General features: G+C 39.2%; 1 protein-coding gene and 1 pseudogene across 1 annotated transcript in view; one reads left to right on the top strand and one right to left on the bottom strand.

Moving 5' to 3' along the window:
- The window catches only part of LOC141832904 (uncharacterized), a gene marked incomplete in the record, with an annotated part of 37,765 nt that overhangs the window by 576 nt on the left and 21,886 nt on the right, over positions 1 to 15,303 (top strand).
- LOC141833887 (protein FAR1-RELATED SEQUENCE 5-like) lies at positions 119 to 1,892 on the bottom strand (annotated as a pseudogene).

Below are 15,303 nucleotides of genomic sequence, written 5' to 3'. Positions count from 1 at the left end.
GGTGCCATCCATGGAATTCTTTCTTTGACTACCAATGTCGCATGTTTTACTAATGTTCATGTCTTGAATTTTGCTGTGGATACAATTGAATTGTTCCTCCAAAAAAGATGTCCCCTCATCAGTCAAAGATGCATCTTCAATTAATAATGAAGCTTTATAGGATAACCTTGAAAGCCTTGACATCAAAAACTTTTTTGGATCATTGATGGAAAGTTGATCTTCCCCCAAAACATAATTTGCTCCAACCTTTACATCTCGTGTCCATCGTTTGAGTATATACTATTCAGGTAAATGAAAAACTTGGGTGATGCGAAAAAAGGCTAACATATGCCTGCATGGAATGCCCTCAAACTCAAATTTTCTACAGCTACAAGATATGTAGTCCTTTTGTTTGTCATGAGTGAGTAATCTTGATTTGGCAGAAGAACAACTTTTGAAATTTCATCACATTATAAATCACTAAATCTTCTCCTATAGATGCTTGTTGCACATAATAACTATGGCTCTCACTAATTTCATTTTGAAACTCCAACCATTTCTTTTTTGTATACACCTTAACCATTTGAATTTCCATTGGCCAATTTGTCTTAGTCCTGGGATGCTCATTAATATCAACATGATCAGCAACTAATTCATTGTGTCTTATATGTCTCACTGCCCTATTGAAACGGATAATAAAATCAATCAATGAATTCTTATTTGATATGTACCTCTTAAAAAATGCATGTGAGCTTTCAGATCTCTGACTGCTTGACATTCCAGCACAAAATACATGGCTAAAATAGGCTGGCACCCACTTTTGTCGCAATTCATACATCAATGACAACCAATCATTATTCTGTAAGTTAGCACATTTGACAACATCTTCCCATGACTTCTCAAATTCATCAGGCGTTGTAGAATTTGCAATGACATTCTTTAGGCTTTGATAGTAATCACGAAAAATCAAAGGAGGTAATTTATCTGAAAATTTATTCAATATGTGCCACAAGCAATATCGATGCACCGTATTAGGGAAAACTTGTGCAATAGCTTTTGTCATAGCAAGATCTTGGTCGGTAATGATCACATTTGGTGCTCCTTTAGGCATGACTTCTATGAACTTGTTAAACAACCAAATAAAGGAATCACTTTTTTCATCACTTATAAAACCGCAACCAAAAAGAATTGTCTGATGATGATGATTAACTCCTACAAATGGTGCAAAAATCAACCCATATTTATTGGTGTTATATGTCGTATCAAATACAACTACATCACCAAATACAATGTTAGCCGTCCTTGATACATGATCAGCCCAAAAACATCTACTAAATCTGTTATTTGAATCAGTCTCATAATCAAAGAAAAACATTGAATTTTTTTCCTTCTCAGATGCAAAAAACTCAATCAATGTTTCAGCATCAATACCCTTTAGTTCATCTCTTTGTTGTTGGTCAAAGTTTCTAAGATCTTTTTCTGTACAACCTACCCGCTCGGGCCCCCCACACTCTATCTCAAAAATTCGCATTTGTTGACAAGTTGGCACATTGGCCTCAGAAAATTGTTGAGTCAATGCTTTCTTTGCTGATGAAATATGACGATGTGAGCGAAGCAAATGTACTTTTGAAGGAGTCGAGAGTGTATGATTATGACTCTCCATGATGTTACTGATAACCCAATTAGGTCCAGTTTGTTCTTTTACTAATGAAATATGTGACTTACAACCAGTTCTAGTATCACTGCGGGCTCTTTCCGTAGATTGTTGATCCCTCATTTTATCTGTTTGACCTTGTTTAAAACAAACAAATTTCTTCCATACAACTTCATTTGTAATCTTATTTTTTTTGCTATTGCTCATCCTTGCACTAAAACCAGCTTCTCGTGCATATTGGTTATAAAACAAAAATGCTTCATCTAGAGATGAGAATTCCATACCAACTTTGGGCTTCCGATCATCTGCAACTTGGGGAATATAAATCTGATCATGACCGTAATTTCCTTCCATTGCCGAGGATTAGGGGGACTCTGAGCAGGTTGATATATGCCTGTTTATGTTGTAAAACACAGATTAGTATAGGACAAAAACAAAAAAATCACATATAGTTTACTGGTATTACTAATGAAACTATTCCTAACTTCAGATAGAATCCATAAGATGCCAACATACTAATGAAACAAATAATACCACACTGTTTAATACAAACTGAACCAATAGGCTATAATTCGTACATTCCCAATTCCTTGATTGTAAAAGCTATTTGTGACTAAAAAAAATAAGAAACTATCAGAACTATTAGAGCAAGTCATAATGCCAAGGGTTAATACTCTGATGGATGCAGTAAGCAATGAATTGAACAACACACATGTACAATTTGATGTGCAATTTGATGTAGTTCACAGAATGCTTCTCTTCACTTACTTCACTATTTACATGTACAGATCAGGAAAAAAAACTCAATGTAGGAAAAATAGGATGCTAGTAGAGAGGCAACATACACGAACTTGATTGTGAAGGGGACTAGCAGGGGAGCAGCGCGAGGTTCAGGAGTAGCAGGGGAGCAGCGCGGGGTTCGGGAGTAGCAGGGGAGCAGCGCGAGGGAACCGTAGTTCTGTTAGGGACCTTCGGCGAGCAGCGTGAGGGTCGGGACCTTCGGCGCGCTCACGGAAGCAGAGACGGTCGGGACCTTCGGCTCGCGAGTAGCAGGGGCGAGTTGGGAGAGAAAACCCTAACTTCGGCAGGCGGGGATCGAGAGGTTGACGGCGAGCAGAGAGGGTTGGCGATGGGTTTAGGGCACGCGAAGAGGAGAGGAAGAAGAGAGGGTCGGCGATGGGTTTAGGGCACGCGAAGAGGAGAGGAAGAAGAGAGCGATGGGTTTAGGGCACGCGAAGAGGAGAGGAAGAAGAGAGGGTGGGCGATGGGTTTAGGGCACGCGAAGAGGAGAGGAAGAAGAGATGGTCGGCGATGGGTTTAGGGCACGCGAAGAGGAGAGGAAGAAGAGAGGGTGGGCGATGGGTTTAGGGCACGCGAAGAGGAGAGGGAAGAGAGGAGCGGCAGGCGACGGGAGCTTCGAGGTTTAGGGCAGGCGACGGGAGCTTCGGAGGAAAACCCTGATCGCGATTTCGATTTCTGTATTTTGGATTTCGAGAAATCGAAATCCCGCCGCGGCTTCGTTGCCACGCACGCGAAGAGAGCCACGCTGTCGCGTCCACGTCAGCAGGCGCGCACCTGCCGCTCAAACCAGGCGCCCATAATAGCAGAATATATATATATATATATATATATATATATATATATATATATATATATATATATATATATATATATATATCTTCAGTTATTATTATATATAGACAATATTTTCATATATGAATTTTATATCTCAACTTAATTATCATTTATTATCATCAATTATGATGATAACTTTTCAATTCTTGTTATTTAATCAAGAGATATATAAGTCATCAACAATGTAATCTCAATATAAGTAAATATCATAATTCTGTGAGTATCAACATGTATATCTATATCAATGATATAAATCAATTAAAAGTGTACTACTAGAGTCAATATCATCAGAGTATAATAATGTCACACATAGACTAACAACCTCCTCAAAATATATCGTCGCATACGTTATCTAACGTACGAGCTAAAAGCCCTCACCGGTAAAAGACATGATAAACATTAACCGCGACCTCAACGCTACCACAACAATATGTGGGCGGTCAAGTGCTCTGGACTGAGGGCTACATCATGCCACCACTACTCAAGTGTACGGTCCAGTACTTTGGCATAAAGCTTTGGTATAAAACTAGGCTCATAGTTAACACTTTTTAATATTTATTACTTTTATCTCTATTATTTCACTTTATATCTTTTTCATTAATTATCATAATTGTTACATTCTCAATTAATAACTTCTCAATTAGTTTGAACAACTAACTCAAGTCAACTTTTAATATAACCTTTTTATTCATTTATTAAGGTATCAACATAAGGTTTGCAAGTAAAGGACCAGTATCAACAAGATGCAATATCTACAATATGGAATATAAAAGATCAAACAATTTAAAGATAAGTATCAACGGAAGAGTAAGTTCGAATATTCATTTAATTTTTAAAACACTTTTTCCCATCTTAATCCCCCAGATGAACACATGTGTAAACAGGAATTAAATCAATTATTTACCCTCCAATGATTTAATTATTTTAACCCTATTTCACTATTTTAAATATCATTTTAATCAAATCATTTTTGTTGTAGTGTAAGAAAACAAGAGACAAACTCATCATATTCAACGCAGTAAGCACAATGCTCATAGTGATCCCCATTTGTGGATTCTGTAAGCACACATAGAAAGTTTGTAAACACTAATTATGAAAAAAAATTAACAAATTAAAGTAATTAAGGAGAATCGATACCTGAGAAAAATTAATGAGAATATTTGGCATGCATATCGTCCTCATGCTCCCAAGTTGCTTCCTGATCGGAGTGATGCCCCCATCCAACTTTCACAAGGTGGACACATTTGTTCTGCAATTGATGTTCCTTGCGATCCAGAATACGAACAAGAAATTCTTCATATGTCACATTAGGCTGTAGTGACACCGTAAGATCCTCTAGGAATGTGTCGGATCTGGGACATACTTCTGCAGCATAGAAACATGGAAGACATTATGCACTCCTGCTAAAGATGGGGGTAACACATGTCGGTATGCAACGACACCAATCCGCTCCAAGATATGAAAAAGGTCCAATAAATCTGGGAGATAACTTCCCTTTCAATCCAAATCTCTTAACTCATTTTATGGGTGAAACACAAAGAAATACATGATCACCCACTGTGAATTCTAATATTCTTCATCTTCGATCTGCATAACTCTTTTGTCGACTTTGAGCAGTTAGCAATCTCTATCTAATAATCCGTACTAGCTCAGCATCCTACTGAATGCTCTGCGGTCCCAAGAGTTGACGTTCGCCAACCTCATTCCATAAAATAGGGGATCTTTATGCTCTACCATAGAGTGCCTCAAACGGTGTCATCTAAATAGCAGAGTGGTAACTGTTATTATAAGCAAACTCTACCAAATGTTGATGATCCTCCCAACTACCACCAAAATCTAAGACACAAGCACGCAAAAGATTCTCCAGAGTCTGGATAGTACGTTCTGACTGTCCATCAGTCTAAAGGTGAAAAGCAGTGCTAAAGTGCAATTCTGTACCTAGTGCCTTCTGAAAACTCTGCTAGAATCTCGAAGTAAAGTGTGGATCTCGATTAAAAATAATACTGAGGGGGATATCATGGAGTTTGGTAATCTCCCTACAATATAGCTTTGCTAGATGGTCAATAGATTTTGTCCTATAAATCAGCAATAAATGTGCTGATTTGGTTAATCGATTAACGATTATCCAAATCGAATCATGTTTCTTCTGGGTCCTTAGTAGTCCTGTGACAAAATCCATAGTGACATACTCCCACTTCCATTCTGGCACTGGAATCTTTTGAAGTAACCTAGCTGGTATCTGATGTTAGATCTTAATTTGTTGGCAAACTAGACACCGAGCTACAAAATCTCTTTTTTCATACCTTTCCACTAGTATGATCGTCTCATATCTTGATACATCTGAGTACCGCCTGGATGGACTACAAATCTAGATTGATGCGCTTCTCGTAGAAGATCTTCCTTCACAGGGTGTACCCCTGGAATGCACAACCTATCTCGAAATCGCAAGGATCCATCCACATTACAAGAGAAGTCTGGCTTGGAGTCTAACTCCGACTCACTAGCTATCAATTGGAGATACTGATCTTCTGCCTGACTTTTCTTGATCCACTCAACTAATGGAGATTGTGCAATCACGGAGACCAATATCCCATGTTGTGTTTGTCCTACCTCAGTCAAATCTAATTCTGAAAATTATCTCCCTATCTCAGCAATTGTCACCCTATGACATGCCAATACACCTATGGACTTCCTACTCAACGCATCTGCTACTACATTAGCTTTTCCAGGATGGTAGTTGATAGTGCAATCATAGTCTTTTAGAAACTCCATCCACCTTCTTTGTCTACGGTTTAACTCTTTCTATGTAAACAGATACTTCAAGTTCTTGTGATCTGTTAATATCTTGGAGGTAATACCGTAGAAATAATATCTCCAAATCTTGAAGACAAAAATGATAGCTACTAATTCTAGATCATGTACAAGATCATTCTTCTTATGGTCTTTCAATTGTCGAGAAGCATAAGCTACCACTCGATCATGTTGCATCAAAACTGCCCCTAATCCCTAAATTGATGCATCCATGTAAAGAATGAATCCATCATCTCCAGAGGGAATAACTAAAACTGGAACACTCACCAATCTCTGCTTAAGCTCTTGAAAGCTTGCTTCACAAGCATCAAACCAAGTAAATTTGACCCCTTTTCTAGTCAACCGGGTCAAAGGTACAGCAATACTAGAAAACCCTTCAACAAATCTCTGATAGTACCCAGCTAATCCGAGAAAGCTACGAATCTCCTACATTGATTTTGGTGATTTCCATTTGACAACCGCTTTAATCTTCTAGGGGTCTATTAAAATCCCTTTACTAGAGATTACATGGCCTAGAAATCCCACAGAAGTAAGTCAGAAAGAACATTTATTGAACTTTGCATATAGGCGTTCATTCCGTAGTGTTTCTAAAACTATTCTGAGGTGTTTTTCATGCTCCTCCTTTGATCGAGAATATACCAAAATATCATCAATAAAGACAATTATAAAATGGTCTAAATATTCCAAGAATACCTAGTTCATCAGATCCATAAATATTACAGGAGCATTGGTAAGCCCAAATGGCATTACCAAAAACTCATAATGTCCATACCGAGTACGGAAGGTAGTCTTCTGAATATCAGTCAAACAAATCATCTATCCTACCCTTAAGGATCAAACAAATCATCTATCCTAGAGGATACTTATTCTTGATAGTTACAGAGTTTAACTGCCTATGATCAATGCAGAGCCTCAATGAACCATCTTTCTTCTTAACAAACAGAATAGGAGCTCCCCAAGGAGAAACACTAGGACGAATGAAGCCCTTGTTGAGTAACTCTTTAAGTTGTACCTTAAGTTCCTCTAGTTCTTTTGGTGCCATCCGATATGGAGCTTTCGATATTGAAGTTGTACCAGGTAGCAATTCAATAACAAACTCTACCTGTCGTGGAGGTGGCAAACCGGGAAGTTCTTCTGGAAATACATCAGGATATTCACGAATTATAGGAACATCAGAGAGCCAAACAGAATTACTCACATCAGAACTCATTAAAGATAGGAGATATCCCTCGCATCCCCGAGCCAACAACTGTTGAGCCTGGAGAGCTGAGATTATAGATATCCCTCGATCAATGATCCCTACAAATTCCCATGATGGCTAGTCTAAGAATTGAAAGGTTACCACTTTGGCTTGACAATCGACAATGGCGTGATATTCTGATAGCCAATCCATACCCAGAATAATATCAAATTCAGTTATCTTCAACACTTGTAGATCCACTATAAGGATATGACTATTGAAATTCAAAGGACAACTCTTGGCCTCTTGATTTGACATTAACAATCCACCTGATGGTGTCAATACTGATAATCCATAAGATCGAAGGGTTGGAATCCTCTCAATCTTACATACGATTTCAGAGAAATAAAATAATGCGAGCTACCAATATCTATCAAATATTCGTAGATAAATTATAAATAGAAATAATACCTCGGATAACTAACCCTCCAGCTCGTTGTGCCTCCTCACAAGTTAGGGTATATACATGTCCTACCTCAAGTGTAAGATACTGAAAATTTTGTTGTGGTAGTGAATGGAACTCGTCTTGCAAAGACGGAATCAATGAAATCAAATTGGGTCAAATCCGAAATTGTTCGATTGGTGAACCAAACGATTCAGTTTGAATCAGATTGTACCAACTTAGTTTGATTTGTGATGAAAAAGGTTTTGACAAAACAAAAGGAATGGGAAGATTCATCTCACGAAGATGAATCAAACGAAACTGATTTGGATCAAATCAGAGGGTGCTTGATTGGTGAACCAAGCGAACCAAGATTGAACCTGGTTCGCTATAGTAACTGGTTCAAGGGTTACAGTAAATCCTAAGATTTAAACTAGTTTAATCCAACCCTAACCCAAGTTACTGTACATTCCTCTTTAAAACACAAACCTCCCAACTCTTCGTGGCTGTGCTGCAATCCCTATCACAATGCCACCGCCTCGATCAGGCTCTTCACCAAGCAACGAGCGGCAACCTCCCTTCCTCGCGTTTCCTCCTCTGCCTGACGTCGGCGCGGTCGAAGCCTGCCCCGCCGGTTGTCAGCGAAGGCGACCTAAAGCCTTCTTCTTCCTCCATCCTGCCGCCGCACCTGTCCGCGTGAAGGTGTTGTCGGATTGGAAGAGCAACGCCGCTGATACCGATCAACCGTTCTTGAGCGCCTGGCTGAAAATCGATGATCCTGATTGGGATTTAGGGCTATCAGGTGTTCTTCCCTGCTCCGCCGTAGTCTTGCCAGCCGCGTGGAAACAATGGTGGAGCTGAGATTTGTCGCCGGCTGCAAGTGTGGGAGATGAGAAGCAAACACTATCTGCCCCGCTTCTATTCTTCCCCAATTGCATTCAAGAACACAAGCAGCTGACGCCGCCCTTCCCTCTTCTTCCCTTGTCGTGACTTTGATTTTTCCTGAGTCGGGTTTCATCTTGTTCTTACTCTTGATTTCGTGCTCTTGAGCAGGGCATGAGGCATATCGGAGACCTCCCTTGATAGGTGATTGCTTCGTTCCTTCTCATTTACACCTATCCGTTGCCGTGAATCTTCTTAACATGGTTCTTCATGTTCACTGTTGTTGTTGGATTGTATAAAATGACAGGAAAATTTTCATGGATCTTGATATGTAGATCGGAGAGGAATCGATCTGTTGGTGTTGGGCATAATCTGATTTGGAGGTGAGTTCTTTGTAAGAAATTTGATTAAGCTTTGATTAGCAATGGAATTTTTAGGGATTTAATCTGGATGGGGTGTGGTTACTGTTTGACTTATTTTGGTTAGCTGTGGGTTGTTATATGGGATTTAATCGAGAATATATTAGGTGTGTTTGGATTTGATCCTAGTAGAGGTAGAATTGTTGATAAGTTGATTTATTTTAGGGTTTATTTAGTGTTCCGGCTCCTTGCCGACGACAGCTGAATCACCGGACAAAGGGGAGGTCGCGTCACCCGATGTTTCCACGATGGAAGAGAAAGGACCTGAAAAGGGGAGCGCTGAACGCACGGATTAGCTGGGCGCCGGGCCGGGGGATCCCGGCGTGGCCACTCCGACGCTCAAGTCAGACCGAGAGAACAATGTAAGTGTCTATGGAGGATTCTAGATGCCCGGAATGTCATACCTGAGAGGTTTATATAGGGCGAGGGGGAGCGATACCTTCGGATCCGGCTGTCTATGATTGGAGGAGATGGCGGAATCTCAGGATCTGGTGCGTGACAGATTCTGCAGATCAAACGGCTCCTCTGTGTATCTTATCTCGTTTGAAGGGTTGTGATTGTACTGGACCAAGTAGTAAGATTTGGTCTCTAAGTCGCCTCTTTTGGATAAGTTTTGTGAAGAAGTTATGACATCAATCCGTTAGTATCATCTCCGCGTCGAGAGTGACCGATATGTACGGTTGAGATGCGATGATGAAAAGTATTCTCAACCGTGTAGGTGAGATGGGCTGAGCCCATTCCGATCTCTTTCTGTGCTTCGTGACGGGGGAGATCCATATGAAGCCCTTTCTTCGAGGTAGGCATAAGATGCTGCAACCAGGTTATAAGGTCGGCATACGATGAGACAACTAAGCTATGAGGTCGGCATGCGATGCGACGATCTGGCCATGAGGTCGGCTTATAATGCAGCAACCAAGTCATGAGATCGGCATCTGCTGCGGCGATCTGGTCATGAGGTCGGCTTATGATGCGGCAACCAAGTCATGAGATCGGCATCTGATGCGGCGACCAAGCTATGAGGTCGGCATGCGATGCGACAAACTGGTCATGTGATCGGCTTAGAGCCTTGAGGTCTGAGGGACTTTGACGGGTATAGTGGTCCTTCTTCCCTGGCTGGCAGGTAGGCCCTGGTGTTCTATGTGTTGTTGAGCTTGAAGGGTGATGATGGATGGGATATATGATTCGATAGCGAGATCGGATTATGCGACCAATCTATGAGGAGTTCAGCTAGGTGCGCCGAACTCGGTTACGAACTTAGGTTATGTATTGATCTTTTGATGGGGTGATCTGCTAATCGTTGTAAAGGGCCTGGGCTCGAGGATCGTAGTGAGCCATAGTTGTGACCTGCCAATGAGGTCGGTTTGTAAAGTAGGATGTTAACCCCAGCTGTGGGAGGCTCATATGAGGCACTGAGGTGGGTGCCGACCTCGAGGGCAAAGGTAGGTGCCGACCTCGAGGCTAGGTGGGTCATGCGAGCAGGTTGGGGCAGTTAGCAGGATTTCTCGGCCGTGATACTCCTGGGACCCGAGCTTAACCCGCTCTCTTCTCCTCTTGGGGGGATCGGATTCTTCTTATTGGCCGCCACGTCCTTACCACGTGTCCACGGAAGGACCCCTTTATACTACGTGTTTGCCCATGTCATTCCATCCAGATCATTTAGGATGAATTAGATACTGTTGAAATTAATGGGAGTTGTTTGTTGTTAAGATCTAATTTAATATTTGATTAGTTTAAGGTGATGTTAAAGGCTAATCGATGAATCTAGATTGTTTAGGTATGGGTTTAACCTATATTGGGAATGTATATTGGAAGATTATGTGCTTGTTGAATAGCTCTTGTTAGATTAGGTTAGATTAAATATAATTTTAGTAAGTATTATTTTGTTGTTTAATTTCAGGACCTTGAGTTGATTGATCTTATTATTTTCGGAGTGTGATTGACAGTCATCGGATTCAGGTGGATACCCTGTACTTGGTCAATACAGATTTTTCTTTCAGTGCATGATCTATTATTGTTGTTATCCACCCTATTGATACTTCTGCTACTTGTGCTATTTATTTAGTTGATACCTGTTGATATTTGTTGCTTGATACTTGTCAGTTAACCTTTAATATGATCTTATATTATTCTGTTGATACTCCTGTTACCTATGCTAGTTACCCAGTTGATACCTTATACTGTTTGTTGCATGATACATGCTAGTTGACCTCTGATTGATCTATCCATTGAACCACCCGCGTGGAGAGGACGAGCAGCTGCAGGCCCGACCCTATTCCTCTTCTCCTCTCCGAGCCGCCACCTCCCTTCTTTGTGCCATCCGCCAGAGTTGCACGAGCACCAACCGACCGTGATCGAAGGAGGGTGCCGCCAGTGCAAAGCCCTTCTCTTCCTCTCGTCTAGATACGATCTGCCCATGTGTTGATCGAGTAGCCTACACCTACCGCCACCGACCACGTCAACCTTCTCAGTCGTGATTGCTGAACCGCGATGCAAGTTCCGGGCAGCCTCCTTCGGTGGTGATCAGAAATCCTAGAGGCCGCAAGCTTGGGATTGGTTTTGGATTAGTAGGGTTAATTTGGTTAGGTTATGTTAAATGAATTAGGTTAAGATTGATTGTTGATATGTTGGGGTTAATGGGTTTGTTCTAAGTTCTGCTACTATTATGGTGGAGTTAGGGTTTCAATGGATTAATTTCAATTGGAATGGGGATTGATTGGATTTCTTGGGATGATTGGGTTGAAGTATTGGATTAGTGGTGATTTGGGTTAGGGTAACATTAGATTCGGTTAACATTAGGGTTTATGACTAATTAACAAGGATATTAATTTAATTAGGTGAATAATTAATGACTAAGTTATTAATTAATTAAATTGGATTATTTGTAATTAATTTAATTAATTAATAAGTTAGTTAATATGATTATTTAACATTTAATCTAATGATTAATTGGCTAATTAAAAATATTAGTTATTGATTTAATTGGGTAAGTTAGTGCTAAACCTTAGGTCTGTTGGATTAGCTTATATTGATCCTAGTTGATCCAGTTTAGGCTAACTTAAGTCAATTGGAGTTTAATTGGGCTAGATTAACCTTAGAATCGGCTAGGATTTTCTTTGATGGAAATTTAATAGAATATTTTATTTAGAGGATATTTTATTTTATAAATTGCAGGACTTTGACTTGTAGATCCAGTTGTATTTAGAGGTTCTTATTGCGATGATTCGTCAATCAGGATGGGTACTCCTGTACTTGGTCAACACAGGTCTTCTTTTCGTAGTGCATGATTATCATGTTGCTATTCTTGTTACATTTGTTGATTCATTCATTGCTTGATACTCATGACACTTACCATTGACCTTGATATGATTTATTTATCATCAATACAGATTTCTTAATTATTATTTATCTATGTTGACTTATCATGATTGATGTTGCGCATATCTCGATGTTGTAGTGGTTATCTGTTGAACTATGCATTATAGCATGTTGTTGTTGTTAACTCTCACTGCACAATGTGGGTGAGAGCATTATAGTACTGCACAGTGTGGGTGCTACCAGGACTAGCTAGATAGCTCTCCTGAAGACTGCCCCTCCCCCTCGCGTGTAGTAGTCTGTTGTTGGAGCGGGTGATTCCTGTCGTGCACCCCAGTTCACTGTATAGTATGGGGGTCTAGGGATGTTGATTGCAGACAGTGATATTTTTCTTGCTCCCCATTCACATGTAGTGGTTTGTTGTTGGAGGGTATGCAGTTGTCCTGTCGTGCACCCCAGTTCACTGCACTGAGTGGGTGACTAGGGGTGGCGAGTGCAGATAGTGACCATGCATGCATTTATTGTTAGTTGTTTACTGCATTTATAGTTGATGCACTTGCTGTTATATGATTGTGGTTGTGCACTTATTGTTATATGATTGTTGCATTTGTGTGACATGACATACATTATTATATGATACCTATTAGTTGTACGTAGTTGACCTTGTTCATATTGAGACTGTATACCTTTGATATTCATGTTTATTCCTTTGATACCTTGTTATGTTTTACACCTTCATTCTAGTACCCACTGAGTATTTTATACTCACCACTCAGACCCTGGAGTTTTTTTGTCTCCTCAGGTAGTAGATAAGGATGTTGCTTGCAGCTTGGAGTTCTGTTGAACTGCCCCCATCTCATAGCAGGGCGAAGTTGATTTGCCTTAGTATATTTTTGGATTGTTGGATGCTTCGTATAGTTTTTCAGATTTTATTTGGTTGTGTATAGTTCTGCATTATTTCCGATGTGTGGTTTGTGGAGTTTGTCGTTAGATTTTTGTTGTGAGCACTATCGATGTGCTTTGGCATTTTCATTATTGTATGTGGATTTGTTGTAGTGGTGGTTGCTATAGTTGAGGCATGTGTGTATATGTGGGTTGTGGTCGTGTGGGTCTTACTTATGTAGTTTAGTCTTGTATTTAAATATGTTAGATTGTAGATAGTCGTGTGGGCCTCTATCTTACAATGTATTCAGGGATTGGATGATTTTTGTATTCATTAGAGGAGTATAAAAGATCAATTTTATGCATTTGGTGGATGATCACTTCTAATCTCCTCTTCTTCTCCTCTTGGCCAACCATCCAAATTATTAGCACAACGAAGGTAATTTTTCTCCGAATGTTAAGTTCGTGTGACGAACGAATGACGTGTTCGTGTGGATACCGAAGAGGTGCGGTTATTTTGATCGTGTTGAGATATACCAAATCAATTAAGTTGCTGCTGGGATTGCTCCATTCACGTAACAAAGGTGACAACTAGATCAAACATGTATACTACATTCACATAGATCTCTAGATTAATCGATTTTGTTCCGCTATGTTTATTTATTATTTTTCACAAAAGATCCCTATAGGGCTCGGCCTGGCCCGGCCCAAAGCTAACAAAAGATCTGTGGAGCTCGGCTAGGTCTGGCCTGATGCCGGATCTGGAGAGAAATCGATCTAAACCTAAAGGAGATGGAGATCGGAGGAGCTTATTGGTGTCGGGAGATCGGGAGAGGATAGTTAGGACAACGATCGAAGGAGTGCCGATGACGGAGAAATCAGAATCGAGAGAGAAAGATCGTGAGGGGGAAAAAAGTTTTGATCGAAAATCCTAAAAAACGTGACTTTAGCGACGAAAATAACATTCTGTCGCTATTTTAGCGACAGAATTTATTTCCATTGTTAATATAACAATGGGAATAAACTATTGTCACTAATGTGACGACGGAACTCTAATATAGCGATGGAGATTTCAATTCCGTTGCTATATTAGCGATGGAATATAGTGACGGAAAAATTTAATTCCGTCTCTACATTAGTGATGGATATTTAATTTCATTGATAAAATATAATATAGTGATAAAATTTTAATTTCATCGCTAATTCAGTCTATTCTTGTTGCGTAGGGTTGTAAATGAGACCAAGTTAAATTTTATATTATTTAAACTTATTTTATAAGCTAAATTAAACATCGATTATTTAAATGCCTGTGGACAGCAACCATTTAATTTTTTTTTCTTTTTCTTTTTGTTATTTTAGTTCTTGTCTTACCAGTAAAAAAAACAAGAAACTTTAACTTGACACCTTTGATAATGAAAGTAACACCATAACTTGATTCTCCCATAACCAATCCATTTGCTCTTTCACGACGTTAGATTGCATTGACCTCAATTATTCAATCTATTTTAATTCGATTTAAAACACAATTAATCAAGATATAGCTTATTAAAAATAAATTGACATAAAATAATTTATTTCTTTAATTAATTCATTTAAAATATTAGCAATTTTTATGTAATAATTAATTATATATATTATCACAGATGACACGGCGTCTTAAACATTTCCATCCTTTTTTTCAATTTGACATCATCAGTCACAAACAACTCAAACTTAGTTTTTAACTTTATACGGTATGTTTTTTCTTTATTAGAGAGAGAGAGATAGAAAAAAAAAGCATTTTTGAAATTAAAAAGTTGAAGGCTGATTCACGTTTTGTGATAAAAAAAATAAATTAATCGAATACGTGCACACAAAAAATAAAATAAATAAATATAATGGAGAACAAATGAGACATGAGCTCATATTATATTCAAGAATCAAGTCTTATGATTTTATCCATCCTTGGTCATATATTATAAATTTATAGGGTCAAAAATTATATTATGCATTAATAGATCCAACAATATTTTTAAAGTCACGATGTACATAAGTGGTATTTTAAATTTATGATAGGCAAATGGAAAAAATCGTCTATCTCCAAGAGATTAAATTTGGACATTTAAAT

The sequence above is a fragment of the Curcuma longa genome, chromosome 8, assembly GCF_044706935.1.
Source record: "Curcuma longa cultivar G26 ecotype Majalengka, Jawa Barat chromosome 8, ITB_CL_G26_1.1, whole genome shotgun sequence".
Lineage (NCBI taxonomy): Eukaryota > Viridiplantae > Streptophyta > Magnoliopsida > Zingiberales > Zingiberaceae > Curcuma > Curcuma longa.
This window is presented reverse-complemented; position numbering and strand designations above follow the sequence as displayed.